Source organism: Hibiscus syriacus, unplaced genomic scaffold, assembly GCF_006381635.1.
Source record: "Hibiscus syriacus cultivar Baekdansim isolate YM2019G1 unplaced genomic scaffold, ASM638163v2 tig00004035_pilon, whole genome shotgun sequence".
Lineage (NCBI taxonomy): Eukaryota > Viridiplantae > Streptophyta > Magnoliopsida > Malvales > Malvaceae > Hibiscus > Hibiscus syriacus.
The window spans coordinates 550,828-556,827 of record NW_024061993.1 but is presented as its reverse complement, the minus strand read 5'-3'; positions in this window follow the sequence as shown (position 1 = coordinate 556,827).

Below are 6,000 nucleotides of genomic sequence, written 5' to 3'. Positions count from 1 at the left end.
ATTGTACCAGTCTCTTAAAGGCGAGATAGTTTTTAATTGAATTCCCCTGCACACCTCCATGATATTCACAGTGGGCGTTCTCGTCAAACTATTTCGGATATGGGGGCTTTATCGGATCCATTGGGTTGGGTGATACTGCGTGAGTATCGAAGAGTTATTGATATAACTCTTTATAGCTCACAGGAATGGGATCGAACTGCTCCCTTTCCCTTTCTCTCCTTGGTTCTCTCTGAGATTGGTTAGAAGTACCAGATGGTACAGCTGCAGTTGTTTTTGAATTTGAGATCGTAACACCTTTGCTAGCGTTGTAGGTGTTGACATTGTTGATCATGCGGTTCTTGTTCTTCGCGGGAGGCTTTCTATTAGAGTCACCTCCCTCAATCTTTCCTTGTTTTATGGCCATTTCAACTATCTCACCAGCCATGACTAAATCTGAGAAACTTCCCGACGTGATTGCTACTAAATGCCCAAAGTAAGGTGCCTTCAGGGTCTGTACAAACAACTTTCTAGTTTCCTTTTCATCCAAGGGTAGATGAACTTGCACAGATAAATCCCTCCACCTCTGTGCGTACTGTCGGAAACTCTCGTTATGCTTCTTCCCTAGGCTTTGCAGCATAACTTGGTCTGGTCTCATATCATTGATATACTTGTACTACTCTAAGAAAGACTTGGCTAAGTCTTTCCACGTCTTGATATGAGTTCGGCTAAGCTGGTTGTACCACCGGATAGTTGAACCGGATAGGCTCTCCTGAAAGAAATGGATCAAGAGTTGGTCATTTCCCCCGTATCCTGTCATCTTCCGACAGAACATAGTGATATGGGATGAAGGGCAGTTATTCCCGTCGAACTTTTCAAACTCAGGAATTTTAAATTTTAGTGGAAGCACCAAATCCGGAACTAAACTTAATTCCATTGCATACACACCATAATAATCATGGTCTCCTTGGACCATCTTCATTTGGTCTTCTAACATCATGATCTTTTCTTTCATCTTCCTTGCCTTATCCTCTTCTTCAAAATCCGGGATAGGGCAGTCTACCAGATGACTGTCAAGTTTCGCCGTAGAAGTCTGTAAATTTGCCTTTGATGCAGCTTTCCCTTTGGCGGTGTATGAGTCACCTTACAGTCCGGGTAAGGTCCCGGATGAGACAACCACTTGTGGGGTTGGTGGTATGGTTATCCCCTCAGATGCACCTTCTCCGGGTGCACTTGTCTGTTGTTGTAAACCAGATAACCTAGCCACGATCTGGTTGACTAGGGACTCTGTGCTTTTCTTAATGGACTCCATGTTACGTTGACTGTTCTGAGCCATTTTTCCTCCAATTCTTTTTGGAGTCTTGCCATGTTCTCAATCTTCTCGATTCTGGCATCCATTTGTTTCTTTTTTGCATGAGTGTTATGAGGGTGATGTGAATCTAATGCTTGCGGTGGTACGCTTGGTGTCTGAGACATGTTCTGTTAGTTAATACGAATGTAAAAACATGGAAAATATAAAATAAAAACAAACATGAAGTATAAAATGCAAGAAGTGCAATGCATGATATATGCAATTTGGAGGCATTGATCCAGAAAAGTGTCCATTATTATAAACAATCCTTATTCAGATAAAAATGTTTTATCTTTTAAGAGACATAAAAACAAATTAAAGGTACATTCGGACTAAATCCTATAAACCCCTAACAACTTCTAGTAGGTTGACAAGTCTTCTGCCTTCATCTGTCACTGGTTGAATGCCTTGTCGAACCACTCCTACTTCCCTTGCCAGGCCGTGAAGATGACGAGCCGTCTTCTGTACTTGTTACAGGAAATCTTGGATGGTTGCGTCTCTGGACCTTACCCTTCATTGTGCTTGCTACCAACGGAAACACCACTATAAACCTCCATCAAAGGCACTATCTGAAGCTCGTTTGCTTGCCTTTTGAACCCATCTACAACAGCTTCTAACTCAGCTATTTTTTTACCATCATTTTCATGTTGTTTCTCTACGTCTGCCACCCGGATTCTCAAGCGTTGGTTCTGATGTTGACTGTCTGCCAAGCGCCTTTGAGCAGTCTTCAGTTGTTCCTTTTCAGACTGTGAGCTTCGTCTTTCTAGTATTCAAAGGTTACTTTTAACTTGGAGTTATCCTTGACTTTATCTTCATAGCATTTTCTTAAGTCTTCGAGCTCAAAACGGACTCTTTTCTGTTCTCTTTTCAGTTTGTCTGCTCTATCTTTATGAGAGTCGGCATCGAGATTCCATTGATAACATTCAGCTTCGAGTTCTTTAACCCTCTGTTTCAGCTCGTTATTCACAGCTTCAAACTCTGCCTTGGCTATCTCAAGTCCGGAAAGGACAGGCTTGAGATGTTCCTCCATGGTCCGGGTGTCCTCACAGTCTGGCACTGGGATGTTATCATTCTTTTTCAGCCTTCGCCACTCCACATAATCTGGAGTAAGCATGTCTCTGGCAGCTATAACATCCATCCAAAATACTTGCTTCCATGAATCGACTGCTTCCTTGATCATCTTCTTATAACTGTCACCGTTATACACAAATTCTGATTTAATTAGTCCGTATGTAGCGGGGACAAACTGACGTACCCCATACTGTCTCAGTGCCAACAACGGAGCATACCCAACTGCACCCCAAAGTCCAAGTAAAGTTATAGTATCAGAATCCCCACACCGAAAATAAAGTCACCGAGGAACAACCAAGGGGCTATCCAGGTAATATCCCGATCCTGAATATGTGTAAAGACTTTCATCCACTTTTCTTTTGAAGCACCTTCATGCCATTTCCTAGTGATGAATTCTTCCAAAGGTGAATAGGTAGTGCTGAACCGACGATAGGCCACCCCGTTAATCTTCCAAAAGTGGCTATGGATCCAGACTTGAAGGAGCTGAGTACACCCAACAAACCTTCCTCCACCAGCTCTTATGCAATGGTTGAGAGATCAAAAGGTTTCTGCTAAGATGGATGGTGCTGGGTTGACTCGCTTCGGGAGTTGTTCAAACAACTCTACCACAATAGTATCAATGTAACCCAAAGTCCTCGGGAATATAATCAGACCATACAGACCCAGTGCAAACAGGTATATTCCTTCCACTCATCGGGATGGTTCTTCATCAGTTGCTTGATATGAAGCCAAGAAATTCCTTCCCCATTGCCTTTACATCGAGCCCGGTCAATTACCCATTTTTCGTCAAACCCGGCAACTTTGGCTAGTGCATTCTTGAAAGGCTGGCTTTTAATGAGTTTAAGGTAGGCCCTCTCTAGTTTGATACTTTCACAGTGTAACAGGGTAGTGTATTCTTCAATGGTGGGCACCATGTCCTCCTGATTAAAAGTAAAGCAAATTTATCCCGGGTTCCAGAATTAAACCAAGGCTCTGATTAAGGGCTCATCGGTCTTGATATGAAGCAAAAGTGCAATGTCACCGTACCGTTGGCTGAATTTCTGTTTCTGATCATTCTTCCAACTGTCCCAGATGTCTCGAAGCTCTTGCACATCATTCTGTTTTAAGCTGATAGAGGCATAGCTGACCAACTCTGACACATGGCTTCTTTGAAGACTATCTCCCTTTTCCTTCTGAGTCTTCTCGGACCATAGTCGTACCTCAGGGTTTTTAATCTCTTATATTACAACACCTTTGTCCATTTGTTCAGATTATTTTGTGTGTAATAAACGCTTTTTAAGGGTCAATGGCATCATGTTATGATGCAAATGCTAAAAAATAAACACAGGCAAAAAGTTAGTACAATAAAAATAAATAAATAAATATAAAAGGACGAAAGATAAGGAAAAAAAAGAAACATGGTTAGGGTAAAAATATCCTAGGTCTTGGAATGTGGTTTTGAGGTAGGCTCTAATTCTCCACAATCTCCCGGTTTAGGTTCTAAAAAATGGTACCCAAGTTCTCCTTGCCGGTGCCCCCTTGGGCTTACCAGACCCTTAGTCGTAAACCCATCACAGGCTTATGTGGACTAAGTTAAACTCGAGGGGACACATTCTCTTATGTCTATGCGGAGAATAAATTCACACGAAGACATAAGGTATATGATTCCCGAAGGCTACTTGCTAGGCATATGCGGTGAATAAATTCACACGAATGCGTCGCTTTCACCCACTTAAAATAGGGTTTGGAGCTCGAGTATAGAGCCTTAAGTGAAAAAAGATTTAAAGGCTGAAATCATGAGAAAACGTTTAGTACAACTATTTACTCGAAAATATAATCAAAAGTAAGTAAAATGATCGAGATGTTACCTTAAAATTTAAACTTACTCTTTTCGTTAAAAAGACAACTGGAAATTACCTTAGCCTGACTCACTTACCTGTGTCCCCAGCAGAGTCGCCAAGCTGTCGCAACCGCCTTTCGGTTGGACCCCAGAATTGGGCTTCAACTTGGATTAAATGGGTTGGAGTCGCCACCGATCATTTATTTTAAAACAAATGGGTTGATCAAATACCCTATTTCTTACCTGATCTGCGTCTTTCCAAAGATGTGTCGGATTCGGGAGTCGATTACAGTCAAGGAAGGGTTAGCACCCTTGAACTGCCCTTTCGGTACTACGCAATTTCCAGTTGTCTTTTGTTAAGAAAATTGTAATTTTAATTTAAAAGATAAAATGACGATCCAAATTACTTACCTTTAACCGTTTTTGAAAACGTACCCTTAAAACATCAAGAAAAGTGTTAGAAATGAAAAAGTGAAAATACAGAAAATGAGATAAAGAAGGATAAAAATGAATAAATAAATAAATCAATACAATAAAAAGATCACAAAATAAAATGAAATAAACTATATAAAATATATACTAATAATGATAATAATAAAACATAGATAAACAATAAACAAAAAATGAGTAACAATACAGCCAAAAAGAAATAAGTATATGATATAATAGTAATAAATTGAAACACTATAATATATATATATATATATATATACACATTAATGATAATAAATAATAATAATAATAAATAAACAGTATATTTATATAAAAGAGTATAATAAGATACTAAAAATATAATAAATACAAAAAAAAACGGAAAGGATAAAAAGAAATAATAAATAATAAGCGGTATAGTTAAATACATATAACAAGGACTAAAATAAAAAAAGAAAGAAATTTTTGGGCCAATTTAATGAGAGTTCGTGATTTATAGTCAAATGTGGGGGGACCGAATTAAAAGGAAAAGCGAATTAAATGACTAAATTAAGAGAGAATCAAGCTTAAATTAGGATTTAGGGTTAAAATAAAAGGATCAACGCTATGAGAGACCAAAAATGGGATTGCTCCATTTGTGTTTTAAAAACATGCATGATGTGTTGTATAAAACTTAAATTTTTTAAAGATGCTTCATTTCTTTCCTTTCTTGCGCGAGCCACCCCCCCCATTCAGAAAGAAAGCTCTCGCATGTTCTTCATTTATGAAGAACATGCCAAAAAATCCAGATCCCAGCCACCCTGCGCCGCCTCACCGCCACCGTTGATCGGCGACGACCACCGTTCATCGGCAGCGAAACAAGAAAAAGACATAGTTTTTTAAAAAGCTCTTGACTCCCTCGTTTCCAAAACCAAAGTATTTTCTTCAAAAAACAAGCCTCGAGGTGTAGATCTGGGTTTGAAAGCTTCGAAACTCCACCTCTGTTCATCGACTTTTTAGAGTATTTGGGGGTTTTATCGAGCCAAAACGAAAGTAAAATATGAACAACACCCACATGCAAGCGTATCAAACGAAAAAGGTCAGGTGTTTACCTCTGTAGCCTTTGAAATTTTAAATAAAGCTGTTTGGATTGCTTTGAATATTGGTATAACTTTGCTCGAAATTTTCTGCCTTTTATTTCGTATCCACTGTCTCCCCCTATACAATGGGGATTACATCTTATTTATACTGAAAAAAACCTATTTTAGATTACATTTTTGAGTCCTAATGGAACTCTAATGCTGAGTTGTTTTGGTGTTTCATGTGGTCACGATGCCGAGAAAACCGACTGTAGAGATGCGTGAGGCGCGAG